This window comes from Lepidochelys kempii, chromosome 3 (assembly GCF_965140265.1).
Source record: "Lepidochelys kempii isolate rLepKem1 chromosome 3, rLepKem1.hap2, whole genome shotgun sequence".
Lineage (NCBI taxonomy): Eukaryota > Metazoa > Chordata > Testudines > Cheloniidae > Lepidochelys > Lepidochelys kempii.
In genome coordinates this window covers 5,510,646-5,527,841 of record NC_133258.1, presented here as the reverse complement: position 1 = coordinate 5,527,841, position 17,196 = coordinate 5,510,646, and the positions used below count along the sequence as shown (strand labels likewise).

The 17,196-nt window shown below is 50.7% G+C and overlaps 1 long non-coding RNA gene across 1 annotated transcript; it reads left to right on the top strand.

Moving 5' to 3' along the window:
• The first annotated feature begins 617 nt into the window (after window positions 1–617).
• On the top strand, window positions 618–10,966 carry LOC140908095 (uncharacterized). The gene is made up of 3 exons (XR_012157750.1): window positions 618–847; window positions 2,616–2,735; window positions 9,268–10,966. It is a non-coding gene; the product is annotated as an uncharacterized lncRNA (long non-coding RNA).
• Window positions 10,967–17,196: the final 6,230 nt, after the last annotated feature.

Genomic DNA, 17,196 nt, shown 5'->3' with positions numbered 1-17,196 from the left:
GCTCCAGTCCAAGGACCCTGTAGTGGGAGTCCAGGCTGTCGATCTGGGTGCTGAGGCTCGCTGCTCCGGGTGTTTCTGGGCAGGGTAGATGCCCCCCAGCTTGCCCTGCCCATTCGATGGCTCAGCTCTTCCATAGGGCTGGCAATGCTGGCAGGCTACATACCTGCTCTAGCCCCCCTACGCTGCTGCAATGTGGGGCAGGTGATGGGGTGCCCACCCCACGCAAGGCCGGACGGGGTGAAGGTGGCCAGGCAGGCCAATGAACTGCCCAGGCTGCACCTGGAGGAGAAGCCAGGGAGCCGGGATTAATTAGATGAGACTCAGCTGGTCAGGAACAGGAGGGGCCCATATAAAGCCCTGGCGCGGAGCGCAGAAAGGGGGCTGCAGGGAAGTCGGTTGCTGTCACTCCCTGGGAGATGTGGTTGGGGCTGTAGAGACAGGTACTCTACAGTTACTCCCTGGCAACCCCAGAGAGTGGGGGAGCCAGACCGTTCGGAAAGGCTCAGGGGGAAAGCAGGACAGTGCAGATCCTGGCTGCTGATCAGAGGGGCCCTGGGCTGGAGCCTGGAGTAGAGGGTGGGCCTGGGTTCCCCTACCTGGCCCTTGGGAAGTGGCCCAGAGCAGGCAGCGGAGAGCGGCCGGCCTGGGAGAGTTTGCCTTGAAAGACTTTGATACCCTGGAAGGGGGGTGCCCTTAGAGACCCGGCCGGAGGGCTGAGTCAGGAAGAGGAAGCTCCTGGAGGAAGCGGGGCCATGAAAGAGGACAGCGGTGGAGAGACGACCAGAGAAGGGTGCAGTACTGGAAGCGAGCTAATCCCCAGAGCAGCCGGGAGGAGGTGTCCGTACCGGTAAGTGGACCCATAACAGGCAAATCAGGGTCCAAGCTCAGCTTGTTTCACCACTGAATTCCCATCGGGGCCTGAGGGAGAAGCCGCATATCCCGCTGCCAGCTCCTGAGCCCTTCCTTGGTTGCTGGAATGATCTCAGCACGATTGCTCCCTTTTTCCCAGGCTGATTGCGTGCTAGGACCACATCCACGCTCTGATTTAATTGGGAACTTGAGCAATAACTGGGCCCAGGAACTCCTCTGGAATGAGAGCTGTGTTACCTTGCCCAAGGATTAAGGTGGTGTGTAAGGGTAATTACGCTCAGGCAGCTTTCACCCACAGTCACGGATCCTTGGGGCTTGGATCTGTTCAGCTCTTACCAGCAGGGCTGGGTCCGTTCTTGGCAGGGCAGGCTCCAGGAAAGGCACAAAGGCCCTGATCCAGGGCTGTGTTTGGTACAAATCAGGTGAAAAGGCAAAGCTAGCCGTAAGCCTCGCAGATTGCGGGTCCAGCCGGGCATACGTTAGAGCAGCTCTAATTGACAGCTGACTTCTGGGATGGAGACTCCAATTCCCATAAAACCTTTCCCCACTACCCAGTCCCATACTCCTGGCCAGGGAGGGGAGAGGGCAGAAATGCCATGGAAAGACGCTGAACCAGGAAGTGGTGAAGTATTCTTGCCAGCAAGTTAAAGAAGTATGGGCTGGATGAATGGACAATAAGGTGAATAGAAAGCTGGCTAGATCATCAGGCTCAACGGGTAGTGATCAATGGCTCCATGTCTAGTTGGCAGTCGGTATCAAGCAGAGTGCCCCAAGGGTTGGTCCTGGGGCCGGTTTTGTTCAATATCTTCATTAATGATCTGGAGGATGGTGTGGATTGCATCCTCAGCAAGTTTGCAGATGACACTAAACTGGGAGGAGAGGTAGATACGCTGGAGGGTAGGGATAGGATACAGAGGGCCCTAGACAAATTAGAGGACTGGGCCAAAAGAAATCTGATGAGGTTCAACAAGGACAAGTGCAGAGTCCTGCGCTTAGGACGGAAGAACCCAATGCACCGCTACAGACTAGGGACCAAATGGCTCGGCAGCAGTTCTGCGGAAAAGGACCTAGGGGTGACAGTGGATGAGAAGCTGGATATGAGTCAGCAGTGTGCCCTTGTTGCCAAGAAGGCCAATGGCATTTTGGGATGTATAAGTAGGGGCATTGCCAGCTGATCAAGGGACGTGATCGTTCCCCTCTATTCGACATTGGTAAGGCCTCATCTGGAGTACTGTGTCCAGTTTTGGGCCCCACACTACAAGAAGGATGTGGAAAAATTGGAAAGAGTCCAGCGGAGGGCAACAAAAATGATTAGGGGTCTGGAACACATGACTTATGAGGAGAGGCTGAGGGAACTGGGATTGTTTAGTCTGCGGAAGAGAAGAATGAGGGGGGATTTGATAGCTGCTTTCAACTACCTGAAAGGGGGTTCCAAAGAGGATGGATCTAGACTGTTCAGTGGTAGCGGATGACAGGACAAGGAGTAATGGTCTCAATTTGCAGTGGGGGAGGTTTAGGTTGGATATTAGGAAAAACTTTTTCATTAGGAGGGTGGTGAAACACTGGAATGCGTTACCTAGGGAGGTGGTAGAATCTCCTTCCTTCGAGGTTTTTAAGGTCAGGCTTGACAAAGCCCTGGCTGGGATGATTGAGTTGGGAATCGGTCCTGCTTTGAGCAGGGGGTTGGACTAGATGACCTCCTGAGGTCCCTTCCAACCCTGATATTCTATGATTTTATGACGCAGCTGCCACACGGCGAGCCAGGAGTCTCAGAGAAGCCGGATGCAGAGCATGACCCTCAGGAACTGTGGGCAGAGGCGCGAGTGGAACAGGCGGTGACTGCCGGACAGTATAGCCGGGTGCAGGTCTGTATGGGAACTTATGGGGGAGCAGCAGCAGCAGCTGAGCAGTGAGTCAGTGCACATGGGCCCCGATGAGAGACTACCTGAGCCTGGCTTGGAAACCCACAAGTGCCTATTTGCCTGGAATAGAGACTGGACGGGGTGGGCTCCCCAGGCATGAGGTCTAAAGAGCCCTGACTCTCCGTGGGACGGCCCCAGGGGCCTAATAAGACCCACTGTTGCACACTTTGAACAGTAACCGTTTAAGCCTCTGTCTGTATGTAAGGTATCTGCAACCTTTCCCTTTCCTGCCAGCCCTAGGGAAATACCCTTTCCTGTAGGAAATGTGTCTGAGTGGTTACTGGGGGCCCAGGCCTAGTGCCTACAAGGTGTTAGCCAACAGGTTAGCATAGACCACGTTATACTCGTGCCTGGCAGTTCGAAGAGCTGAACTAGCCTGTGTTTTCGCAGAATTCTGTTCACTCCCACTAAGCTCCATCCCACAATACCCTGAGCTTCTACAACTCTGCACTGGGCATAAGCAGATAAGAAACGTGACAGAAATCAAGACACATTCGTTCTGTGTCTTAGTAGAAGTGAGGGAGTTGCTTTCATGGACCGGTACCTAGATAAGGAAGGTAGAGACCAATGAGTTAAGGAACTGGTACCAACGGCTAGGTTGGATTTTAGTGATGGGTAAAGAGTTTTGTAACTTGTAAAATCATCCTATAAATACTCTTAGCTGAAAGGTATCACTTTGGGAACACACCTTCAGGGGAAGGGGAATGTAACAACGCTGTACAAGATGGCTTCCCGGTGACTGGTATCAGACATAAGAATGGCCATACACGGTCAGACCAACAGTTCATCTAGCCCAGGGTCCTGTCTTCTGACAGCGGCCAATGCCAGGTGCCCCAAAGGGAATGAACAGAACAAAGAATCATCAAGTGATCCATCCCCTGTCGCCCATTCCCAGCTTCTGCCAAACAGAGGCTAGGGACACCATCCCTGCCCATCCTGGCTAATAGCCATTGATGGACCTATCCTCCATGAACTTATCTAGTTCTTTTTTGAACCCTGTTATAGTGTTGGCCTTCATGACATCCTCTGGCAAAGAGTTCCATAGGTTGATTGTGCATTGTGTGAAGAAATACTTCCTTTTGTTTGTTTTGAACCTGCTGCCTGTTAATTTCATTTGGTGACCCCTTCTTCTTGTGTGATGAGAAGGAGTAAATAACTCTTCCTTATTTATTTTCTCCACACCAGCCATGATTTTAGACCTCTCGCATATCCCCCCTTACTCATCTCATTTCCAAGCTGAAAAGCCCCAGCCTTATTCATAGAATCATAGAATCATAGAATATCAGGGTTGGAAGGGACCCCAGAAGGTCATCTAGTCCAACCCCCTGCTCAAAGCAGGACCAATTCCCAGTTAAATCATCCCAGCCAGGGCTTTGTCAAGCCTGACCTTAAAAACCTCTAAGGAAGGAGATTCTACCACCTCCCTAGGTAACGCATTCCAGTGTTTCACCACCCTCTTAGTGAAAAAGTTTTTCCTAATATCCAATCTAAACCTCCCCCACTGCAACTTGAGACCATTACTCCTCGTTCTGTCATCTGCTACCACTGAGAACAGTCTAGAGCCATCCTCTTTGGAACCCCCTTTCAGGTAGTTGAAAGCAGCTATCAAATCCCCCCTCATTCTTCTCTTCTGCAGGCTAAACAATCCCAGTTCCCTCAGCCTCTCCTCATAACTCATGTGTTCCAGTCCCCTAATCATTTTTGTTGCCCTTCGCTGGACTCTCTCCAATTTATCCACATCCTTCTTGAAGTGTGGGGCCCAAAACTGGACACAGTACTCCAGATGAGGCCTCACCAATGTCGAATAGAGGGGAACGATCACGTCCCTCGATCTGCTCGCTATGCCCCTACTTATACATCCCAAAATGCCATTGGCCTTCTTGGCAACAAGGGCACACTGCTGACTCATATCCAGCTTCTCGTCCACTGTCACCCCTAGGTCCTTTTCTGCAGAACTGCTGCCTAGCCATTCGGTCCCTAGTCTGTAGCTGTGCATTGGGTTCTTCCGTCCTAAGTGCAGGACCCTGCACTTATCCTTATTGAACCTCATCAGATTCCTTTTGGCCCAATCTTCCAATTGGTCTAGGTCCCTCTGTATCCTATCCCTCCCCTCCAGCGTATCTATCACTCCTCCCAGTTTAGTATCATCCGCAAATTTGCTGAGAGTGCAATCCACACCATCCTCCAGATCATTTATGAAGATATTGAATAAAACCGGCCCCAGGACCGACCCTTGGGGCACTCCACTTGATACCGGCTGCCAACTAGACATGGAGCCATTGATCACTACCCGTTGAGCCCGACAATTTAGCCAGCTTTCTACCCACCTTATAGTGCATTCATCCAGCCCATACTTCCTTAACTTGCTGACAAGAATACTATGGGAGACCGTGTCAAAAGCTTTGCTAAAGTCAAGAAACAATACATCCACTGCTTTCCCTTCATCCACAGAACCAGTAATCTCATCATAAAAGGTGATTAGATTAGTCAGGCATGACCTTCCCTTGGTGAATCCATGCTGGCTGTTCCTGATCACTTTCCTCTCATGCAAGTGCTTCAGGATTGATTCTTTGAGGACCTGCTCCATGATTTTTCCAGGGACTGAGGTGAGGCTGACTGGCCTGTAGTTCCCAGGATCTTCCTTCTTCCCTTTTTTAAAGATTGGCACTACATTAGCCTTTTTCCAGTCATCCGGGACTTCCCCGGTTCGCCACGAGTTTTCAAAGATAATGGCCAGTGGCTCTGCAATCACAGCCGCCAATTCCTTCAGCACTCTCGGATGCAACTCGTCCAGCCCCATGGACTTGTGCACGTCCAGCTTTTCTAAATAGTCCCTAACCGCCTCTATCTCCACAGAGGGCTGGCCATCTCTTCCGCATTTTGTGATGCCCAGCGCAGCAGTCTGGGAGCTGACCTTGTTAGTGAAAACAGAGGCAAAAAAAGCATTGAGTACATTAGCTTTTTCCACATCCTCTGTCACTAGGTTGCCTCCCTCATTCAGTAAGGGGCCCACACATTCCTTGGCTTTCTTCTTGTTGCCAACATACCTGAAGAAACCCTTCTTGTTACTCTTGACATCTCTGGCTAGCTGCAGCTCCAGGTGCGATTTGGCCCTCCTGATAACATTCCTACATGCCCGAGCAATATTTTTATACTCTTCCCTGGTCATATGTCCAACCTTCCACTTCTTGTAAGCTTCTTTTTTATGTTTAAGATCCGCTAGGATTTCACCATTAAGCCAAGCTGGTTGCCTGCCATATTTACTATTCTTTCGACTCATCGGGATGGTTTGTCCCTGTAACCTCAACAGGGATTCCTTGAAATACAGCCAGCTCTCCTGGACTCCTTTCCCCTTCAAGTTAGTCCCCCAGGGGATCCTGGCCATCCGTTCCCTGAGGGAGTCGAAGTCTGCTTTCCTGAAGTCCAGGGTCCGTATCCTGCTGCTTACCTTTCTTCCCTGCGTCAGGATCCTGAACTCAACCAACTCATGGTCACTGCCTCCCAGATTCCCATCCACTTTTGCTTCCCCCACTAATTCTACCCGGTTTGTGAGCAGCAGGTCAAGAAAAGCACCCCCCCTAGTTGGCTCCTCTAGCACTTGCACCAGGAAATTGTCCCCTACGCTTTCCAAAAACTTCCTGGATTGTCTATGCACCGCTGTATTGCTCTCCCAGCAGATATCAGGAAAATTAAAGTCACCCATGAGAATCAGGGCATGCGATCTAGTAGCTTCCGTGAGCTGCCGGAAGAAAGCCTCATCCACCTCATCCCCCTGGTCCGGTGGTCTATAGCAGACTCCCACCACTACATCACTCTTGTTGCACACACTTCTAAACTTAATCCAGAGACACTCAGGTTTTTCTGCAGTTTCGTACCGGAGCTCTGAGCAGTCATACTGCTCCCTTACATACAGTGCTACTCCCCCACCTTTTCTGCCCTGCCTGTCCTTCCTGAACAGTTTATAACCATCCATGACAGTACTCCAGTCATATGAGTTATCCCACCAAGTCTCTGTTATTCCGATCACGTCATAGTTCCTTGACATCACCAGGACCTCCAGTTCTCCCTGCTTCATCTCTCCTCATATGGAAGCTGTTCCATCCCCCTCATTATTTTTGTTGCCCTTTTAAGACACTGAACCTTTCTTCCTGTACTTTACTATTGTTGGTGTTTAGTGATAAACCTGGCTGATGGGGTCATTTAGCCTTTTGGATATATTTCATACTGAACCAAAGGGTGGTCAAGCAATTGACTCTACAGCTTACCAACAAATGCCTAGCTGCTAATGCATCTTCAGCACTTGCCTCTGAGTCCTGGCACATCTGACAGACTGCTGGCACCCTAGGGTGTTGCCAGCTGTTGTGATTTAATCACAAGTCTCATGGTATTTGGTGGTTTTTCTTCCAGCCCCAGCTCCCAGAGTCCTGTGATGATGGGGATTCCACAACCTATTCCAGAGCTTAACTCCCCTTAAAGTTAGAAAGTTTTTCCTACTGTCTAACCTAAATCTCCATTACTTCTCATTCTGTCCTTGGTGGACCTGGAGAACAGTAGATCATAGTCTTCTTTATAACAACATTTTCCAGTGGGCAATGTGATGGCAAATGAAGTTCAGTGTAGATTAGTGCAAAGTAATGCACGTTGAAGGGAAAAATGTAAACTCCTCATGTAATTTACAGGGTTCTAAATTAACTGTAATAATTCAGGAAAGGGATATTATGTTACCAGCTCAATAAAAACCTAGGCTCAGTGCGCAGCGGCGGTCAAAAAAACCAAACAAGATATTAGGGCGGATAAGGAAGAAGATGGAGAATAATACTGAAAACATTATACCGTCCTCATCTAAATCAATGGTGTGGCCTCATGTGGCTACAGCCTACAGTGCTGGTCATCCCTTCTCTGAAAGGATACTGCAGAACTGGAGGGTGGTTCAGAGAAGAGCAACGAGAATGATCAAGGCCCAGAAAAGCTCTCCTATGCAGAGAGACTGAAAAGGCTGGGATCGTTACCTTAGAAAGGAGATGAATACGAGGGGACCTGACAAGTCTATAAAATAACGAGTGGCCTGCTGAGGGGAGAGCAGGGGCTGCCATTTCCCTTGTGTCCTAACACAAACCCAAGGGATGGGTAATGAAAATAAAAGGGGAGAAATCCAAAACTGATCAAAGGAAATACTTTTCCCTCACAATGTATCTTTCGACAGCAGAACTTGCTGCCACGGGAAGTGGTTAAGGGCAAGAATGAGCAAGACTGTGAGAGTGATGAGTTATTGCCGTGGGAGTGCAGTGTGTCGAGTGGGGGCCGCCCCTGTTTGCCCAGTGTGGGGTTGATAACCTTGTCACATGGTGGTAGGGATTTTCTGTTGCATCAAACAGTTGCCATCAAGAGGCTCAGGACTCTGGTGGGGCAGAGCAAGCGAGCAGTACATAGCCCCTGGGCTTCCTGGCTGAGGCGAACAAAAGCAGTCGGGGCTCTGACCCTCTGGGCAGGGCAGAGCAAACAATCTGTGTAGCCCTCGGGGGGGGGGGGGGGAGCAGAGCAAACACACAATCTAAATCAGGCATCCCTGGTAGCTACATCTAGTGGCAAATGTGGGGGGGGGGGCAGGTAGTAGGGGAACCCGGGTCTACCCAACTCCACTGGGTTCCAACCCAGGGCCCTGTGAAGCCGGTAAATTCCCTATTAAGGGTTCAAGCATTGGCTTCTAACATGTTCCCTGGGTCACTTCCTACCATAAAGTGGATCTTGGGCATCTCCCCGGCTGGCAGCAGCTCGACAGCCCCATCAGTCTCCGAGATCCGCTGGTCCAGGGCCACTGTCCCAACAGCCCAGTGAGTTGATGGTTCCTCTGCAGGAGCCTGCAGCATACATCCTTCCTCTTCCTCCGCCAACCCCAACTGAGATGGGCTGCCTCCTTTTATCTGTCCCCTCCACCTGGAGCACGTGCAGCAGGGGTGAGGGGGCGTGGTCTCCTGGGCCCACAGTGATTGGTCAGCCCCCGTTAGTACAGTGCAGGGTTGATACACCCCATCACAGTTATTTATATGGATAACAAGAAGAGCCAGGCTTCTTGTTAAAGGGAACAAACGTGAAAGGGATGTTAAACTGAGCGCGTGACAGCGTCAGCCGATCTGTAACCATTGGAGCCCAGGATGAAACCTACGCAGGGGGGGCAGATTATCTCACACCTGCCTACTGAGGGGTAACTTTCACCTTCCCCTGAAGCAACTGGTGCCGGCCGCTGGGGCAGATGGATGTTGGATTAGATCGCCATGTCCGGTCTGGCAGTTCCCGTGATCCTATCAACTCCATCAGTAGCAGATTTACAAACCTCTGTATATAGTGCAGCCATTAATGGGGATGGAGATTTATGTAGAGTTAATGTGGAGCCAGCATCTGATTGGTTATACTGGTGTAAATCTGGAATAGCTACTGTTAAAGTTGGCTTTACTGGAGCTGTTTCGTGTTTACCCAGGTGTAACTGATTGCCGGTTAAGACTCCCCTGCCTAGCCTAGTCCGGCTGACAGATGAAGTACCAGGTGTCTGTGAAGCTCCTTTACCATAGAGACAGCGGGCCAAGATTCTCACAGCCCATGGGCCTACTGAAACACACCTGCCGAGTGCATGGAAAAGGCAAACGCTGATACGCCTAGCTCCACAAAGCCAAAGTGGCTTCCTGAGTTGTTAGTGCCAAGGATCTACGGTTCGCTACCCTGGTCCCTCTAGGGGTCCACAGAGCGTCTGGTGGCTAGAGAAGTGGAGCTTTCCAAGCACTGAGATAACACCGCCTGGAGCTCTGGGGACGTGCGGTCCAGCTGCTCAGGAAGGTGGCCGATGACCTACAGCACATGGTCCGTCACGTGGAGGCCTTTCCTTAGCCTTGGAAGAGCGGGAGGAGAACAGACACGTGTTGGGAAACAGCCATGAGCTCCGGGCCACCTGAAAGCGGCAGACCCTCAGGAAAGCGGGGGCAAGAATTGCGCTTGGTTCTTTGTCAGCCGATCCAAATGCCGTTGAAATCAGTGGAGCTCCTCCATGAACTGAGCAGGTTTGGGATCAGTTCCTGTCCGAACCCAATGACTACGTTGCGGCTGTGACAGCTAATCATCAGCCAAGAGCAGGAGGTGCAGGATATGGGCTCAGCTTGGCCTCGCTGGCCAAACCTCTGGCTGCCCAGCCCACAGTCACTGAGCCGGCGCAGTCCGAACGGGGCAGGGAGCTCAGGAGGTTTGGAAGGTGGAGTCAGTTCTAGTCACACACAAAAAGCCTGATTGTCACGGCCGGTAAACAGTCATTTACCCCAATGCCAGTTGAACGCGCATGGGGTGAACGATGCTGCTGCTCTGAGGGAAGTGACTGCACGAGGTGCAATGCCGAGAGGTGTCGGTTCCGAAGTCCTAGGTCTATGGACAGTGGTCTCGGACTGCTCCAGGCCACTCCGACCAGGCAATGCAACGGGGGGGCATGGCCTACACCAGCCAGTTAAGCGTGGCTTCCAGCTGCTTTGCACAGTCACGTTGGCACACAGCAGCCGGAGCCTAACGATGAACGTGACCCAGTAAGGACAAGAACCAGGGCTCAGGTATTTAGGCGCCTAATGCCCATTGTTTTTGATGGACGTTAGGTGCCGAAATACCTTGGAGGATCTGAGCGCGGGAAATGGGCTCAGAGCCCGAGAGAATGGCTGCAGTATAAATGCCTGCGATAAAGGAGAAATACAGCACATCAGCAGCGTACAGGTTTGCTACAGGCCGTGGCGCTGGGCTGGTGTGAGACCTGTGTAGAGGAGTGGAGAATTAGGGGTACAAAGGCGAGGGGCGTCGGCTCCACTGGCTCCTCGTTTCCCTCCCTTTGCTGGAGGACTTGGGCAAGAGCTTTGCAGGACCTAACTGGTGATGTCAGCCAGAGCTGAGCTGGAGCTCTCCCTGCCTCCAGAAGCATGCGGGGAGACAATGTGGAGATGTGGACGGTCTCCAAAGAGCCAGCTCCAGGCCTTGCCATGTCCCGAGTCAAGCCCCCAAAAGCCCTGAGGCTGGCTTCAAAACTGAGAGCATGGCGGCGAGTATCATAGGCCAGGCATGGCCCTGCCCATGCTCCGCCCCAAGGGCTCGCTCCCGCATCCCGCTTTTCCCCCGTAGCCCGGCCCATACTGCTCCTCTTCCTGCCCTCGCTCAGCCCCTCCCCCGAAGCTGGCGGGGACTGGGGCTAGGGTGGGCGGGCCGGGGGCCTGGCACTCGGGGTGGCTGGTGTGAGCTGGAGGGCTCATGCTTGGGCTGGCTGCGGCGGGTGAGCGGGCCAGCTGGGGCTTGGGTTGGCTGGCACTCGGATCGGTGCTTGGGACGGCTGGTGGGCCAGGACTCAGGGTGGCTGGAGTGGGGCTCCTCTGGCCACAGTAGGGGGCTCGGTGCTCCAGTGGTGATGGGGAGAAGAGGCGGGGCCTCGGATGGAAGGGGCGGGGCCAGGCACTAGCCTCCCCGAAGGAGGGGTTCACGCCCTGCCCATGACCAAGAGATTAACAAAAAATCATCCCATTTGGGGTGCCGCCTCTTGTGTCTTTCTTGCACATCATGGGGTAGACACAGCCAACTCTTCACCCAGTGAAGAAGGTCGTGTGAGCCAATCCCACCTCTGAGGCAGATGGGGTGAGCCTGAGCCACCGGGGTCGACAGCCGACTGGAGAAAGGACTGCGGTGGGGTGACCTGGCCGCAGAGCCCTAGAGGAAGGTTTGTGGACTGCGCTCCGGCAGAGGTGCCTTGGAGGAAGATTCTGCTTTGGTTTCTTGGAAGACTTTCTTGCCAGCCTTTGTGGAACGGGTGGAGGGCAATTATAAGGGCCCAGGGAGAAGCCCAGCATCAGCCCTGGAAGGAGGGCTGGGCAGTCCCTTAGCCAAGGGGGAGGGGGAAGGGCTCGGGCCCGGAAGGCCATTGGAAATTGTGTCAAGACTCAATAAAATTAGGAATCTTGTTTAAATGCTTTGGACTGTGGAACATTACTGGGAGATGCGGTGGGACCTGAGGCTTGGAAGCCTGTAGGGCCACCCCATGCCAGGAGGGGGTGCTCTGGAGGTGTTGTCATCCACTGGTTAACAGAAAGCAGGAATATTCTTCTTCCCCCACTCCCCCATACACACACTCCTTTAGATATGGGGAAGGAGAGGCGGAAATATTAAGTACATCAAACTGGAGAGGTGAGTGAAATCCCGTTCTCCCCAGAGTTAACCTCAGCAACGCTGCTTGGAATGCCTGTCCAAGGCCCAAACCCTCCTCCTGCCATATGGGGACGGAGGGCCAGATTTGGCAGTGGTGTAAATATCACGACAGGCATAAGCTGGTCAGGAAATGGGTGTAAATTGCGACATGTTCAGATTTAAAGCTCCGAACTCATGCAAGGTGAGGGGCAACTTACATTCCTGGGGGTTAGGGGGAAAGAGATGTAGCAGGAACAGCAGCTACCAGGATGGGGTGAGATAAGACTGCTCCTCCAGGCAGCCCTCGTGCAAGTGTCTTCCACTCATACCAATATCATTGATGCCAGTGAGTTACATCCCCTTACGCAAGCCCTGAATTTGATCCCCACATCGATGTAAGTTACATGCACTCTGCAGACCTGGGGTCAGATTCACCTGGATGCGCTGGCTGCTTTGCACATCTGCCATGACACAAAACCACCTTCAACCCACATGAAGCAGTCACTTACAGAGCAAAACGCATCCAGAGTGTTCTGGAGGATCTGGCCCGTAATGATGCCCATGGGATCCGAGTCACACTAACTCTGCCTCTTGCACCGGTTTCCTGGCCAATCCACACCGAATGCACAATATAAAGTCCCATTTACGTCATGCTGAATGTGACCCTCTGGGCTAAATTCTGTTCTGTTATACTGGACTAAAATCTGCATAGGCTGCACTGGGGTCACTCTGGATTCACACCAGTGTCACTCAGAGCAGAATTTACTGCTCCCGAGGCAATATGTGGGGGTGGAGTTTGGACGAGTGGCCGCGCTGAAGTTAATCTCACTGAGAATGGGATTTCACTAGCCACTCTGGTTCAAGGCGCTTGAGATCTTCTCCTGGGCAAGCACATTGCCGAGGTTGGGTTTCACAGCTGACGGAGAACTTTGTCCGGGTGTTTTCCCCGAGTGCTTTGAGCGTCATGCCATGCCCGCAGTACCCCACGCCAGTGGGAGAGAGGACCTCAGTCCTCTTCACTAAGGGCTAAGCATGGCCACTTTTTTAACCTTTCCCCAGTTTGACAGCAAACTAGTGATAACTACTCTTTGAAAAAGGACTTACACTGCATGGTGCACCCAGTGAGGCCACTTTCCCCTCGCGGGTTTATGAGCATGTCATGTGGGACTGTGTCAGAAGCCTTATTAAAATCATTCTTCCCCCCTCCCTCCCCATCCAGTAGGCCAGTGACTCTGTCAAAGAAGGAAATTAAGTTGGTTTGGCATGATTTGTTCCTGACAGATCCACGCTGGCTATTCTTGATAACCCTGTTCTCCTCCAGGGGCTAACAAATTGAATTTGTAATCATTTGTTCCAGTATCTTTCCAGGTACTGAAGTTAGGCTGATTGGTCTATAATTCCCTGTGTCCTCTTTGTTCCCCTCTTTCAAGATAGGTAGTAGGTTTGCCCTTCTCCAGTCCCCTGGGACCTCACCCGTCCTCTAGGTGTTCTCAAAGATAATTGCTAATGGTTTCGAGATTTCTTCAGCTAGTTCCTTAAGTAGCCTAGAATGAATTTCATCAGACCCTGCCAAATCTAATTTACTTAAATATTCTTTAATCTGTTCTTTCCCTATTTTGACTTGTGTTCCTTTTCCCTTATTGTTAGTATTAATTGTACGGAGGAGTGTCTGTTCACTGTTCGCCTTCCTTTTTAACTTTCTGTGGTTGAAATGGAGCCCTATTTAATTGCTGAGTTTTCTTTCTCTCTACCACATGCTCATGCCTTGGGTTTATTTTTGTAGGGTCCCTAGTGAGGGACAGAATTAAAACAAAACCTTGTGAATGCTTTCCCAAAATTGGAAGTGTGTGTGTCTGTCTGTGTCTCTGTCCTCGTCTTAGCCCTACCGGTAAAAGACCCAGGTTCAAGTCCCAACAATCTGATTTGGCGTAATTTAGGTTAAAAAACTCTCTTCTTAATCTTCTTAATCACACAGAGTTGGCAGTTCTCCCATATCCCTAATACCCTCCCCACCCACCTAGAAGGTCTTTGGAACCTTCCCGCTGAAAGGTTTGCGGGAACCAGTATGTCCCCAGTGATTTGCTTCTGTAACCCACTGGTCAGTGTGAGTTATGTGTCCCTGACCCATGAAAGATGTGAGTCTGTTATAGCTGCAATTATAGAGTCTGTCTCTCTAGTGGAAGCTGCAGAAACGTGTTAATCTCTAGTGGTCCCTGGTTCAATTACAACCAAGCTGAGGGCTATTTCCTTTCTGTCCTTCTCTTCTCTGCCCCTTTGGGGCTGGTCAGCTTGTCCAGGTTCTCAAAGAACTCCGGGTTGGCCCTTCTGACTAATAGATTCATAGATGCATAGATATTAAGGTCAGAAGGGACCATTACGATCATCTAGTCCGACCTCCTGCACACTGCAGACCACAGAATCTCACCCACCCACTCCTGCGATAAACCTCTCACCTATGTCTGAGCTATTGAAGTCCTCAAATCATGGTTTAAAAAGACTTCAAGGAGCAGAGAATCCTCCAGCAAGTGACCCGTGCCCCATGCTACAGAGGAAGGCGAAAAACCTCCAGGGCCTCTTCCAATCTGCCCTGGAGGAAAATTCCTTCCCGACCCAAATATGGCGATCAGCTGAACCCTGAGCATATGGGCAAGATTCACCAGCCAGATACCCAGGAAAGAATTTTCTGTTGTAACTCAGATCCCACCCCATCAAACATCCCATCACAGGCCATTGGGCCTATTTACCATGAATATTATAATAATAATATAATATAGCCCTCAGTGCTTCAGAAGTGAGTTCCTGGTACCTGCGCTTGCTGGCCTCCAGGCTTGCTGTGCTCTGAAGGCTCTTCAGGGTGCTGCTGGTGGCCTGCAACAGGTTCTTGAGATGGTCCAGCGCTTCCCGTGCAGCTGTTCGATCCACAAGAGCATGGGGTGTGAAAAGTGAGGCTGCACGGGTGGAGGCTTTCGAGGGACCAGTCTCAGGTTCACTGGGGCTGTGTTCTGCGTTGTCCATAACAAACCCTGAGCCAGTGGCTGAGCTCGCGTCCTCTGCTCCGCTCTGAGCTAAAGAGAAGGGTATAAGAAAGCACCATCCTGTCACTGGGGTCCCAATGCAGCGCTGCCCCATTGCGTGCTCGAAGTAAGCAAATGCAGATGAGTCCCCTGGCAAACTGGATCATGCCATACACGTGTCCTGTATGAAAATGAGGTCTCTGGGGTGTTTTGTCTGGTGTCTCTGTAGTGTCTGGAATTGGTGTTTGTTTCACAGCTTCCTAACGACCGGCACTGTGAGCAATAGACCAGCATTGTTCCCCACTCAGAAATGGTGTGTGAGAGTGGAGGGCAAGCAGAAGAGATCGGAGTACACTTGTAAGATGCTATGTGAGGGACTCATCAGTCTAGCCCTTTGATCTTTGCATCTCCTCTCACCGAAGGCCAGACCAATCCATTGTCATCTCCAGGGTGTGACATCTTAGTATTTTAGGAGATGGGCGGGCTGACAGGGGGGTAGAGAGGGAATGTAGCTGAGTTTCCCAGTTTGCCATCTTTGATCTCTTGGCCTCACCTCCCTTACATGAGCACCTCATTCTTCAAGAAAGGGACCTAGTCTAGACTTGAAGGGCTAACCAGATTCCTTCAGAAGTAATCACATCTTGGTGGCCCTTGAACAGCATCAAACAGCAGCTAGGACTAGTACACATGTTGCTGTGAAGGTGAGCAATTCCTCTGGCTCAAATCTACGTGTGTTTCACAGCCCCATGAATTTCACTATGTTTTGGGTTTGAAGGAACCCAGATGCACACAGCAAAACTCAGCTGGAGCCATGCGGGTGGGGGTTGTTTCCCACCTGGTTTCATTTTGAAATGGCAAATTTCACCTGCAGCCAGAGCAGCTTCATCCAGAAGCAGAGCTGGGCACCGGCCACAAAATTCAGATCCATATTGTAATTGTCTGTTTTAGTGATGGGGAAACTGAGGCATGCAGACACCTTTGAAAACCCCAGCCTCGGGGAGTTAGGTAGCCAACTGCCATTGAATTCCAATGGGAGCATGACATCTAACTCCCCTGGGTCTCTTTGGAAATGTCAGTCATGGAGTTTAAATGCTTTGCCCACAGTCAGACAGTGATCAAGTGGCAGACTTGCTAATAGAACCCCACTCTGCTAGCTCCCCCCCTGCTCTAACCACTGGAGTACACTGTCTGGTTTGGATCAGCGTTCAAAAATTAAGGAAATTAGTTAGGGAAGTGGATTGGACTGAAGAACTTATGGATCTAAAGGCAGAGGAGGCCTGGGATTACTTTAAATCAAAGCTGCAGAAGCTATCGGAAGCCTGCATCCCAAGAAAGGGGGAAAATTTCATAGGAAGGAGTTGTAGACCAAGCAGGATGAGCAAGCATCTCTGAGAGGTGATGAAGAAAAAGCAGAAAGCCTACAAGGAGTGGAAGATGGGAGAGATCAGCAAGGAAAGCTACCTTATTGAGGTCCGAACATGTAGGGATAAAGTGAGGCAGGCTAAATGTCAAGTAGAGTTGGACCTTGCAAAGGGAATTAAAACCAATAGTAAAAGGTTCTGTAGCCATATAAATAAGAAGAAAACAAAGCAAGAAGAAGTGGGACCGCTAAACACTGAGGATGGAGTGGAGGTCAAGGATAATCTAGGCATGGCCCAATATCTAAACAAAAACTTTGCCTCAGTCTTTAATAAGGCTAAAGAGGATCTTAGGGATAATGGTAGCATGACAAATGGGAATGAGGTTATGGAGGTAGATATTATCATATCTGAGGCAGAATCGAAACTCGAACAGCTTAATGGGACTAAATCGGGGGGCCCAGATAATTTTCATCCAAGAATATTAAAGGAATTGGCACACGAAATTGCAAGCCCATTAGCAAGAATTTTTAATGAATCTGTAAACTCAGGGGTTGTACTGTATGATTGGAGAATTGCTAACATAGTTTCTATTTTTAAGAAAGGGAAAAAAAGTGATCTGGGTAACTACAGGCCTGTTAGTTTGACATTTGTAGCATGCAAGGTCTTGGAAAAAATTTTGAAGGAGAAAGTAGTTAAGGACATTGAAGTCAATGGTAAATGGGACAAAATACAACATGGTTTTACAAAAGGTAGATCGTGCCAAACCAACCTGATCTCCTTCTTTGAGAAAGTAACAGATTTTTTAGACAAAGGAAACGCAGTGGATCTAATTTACCTAGA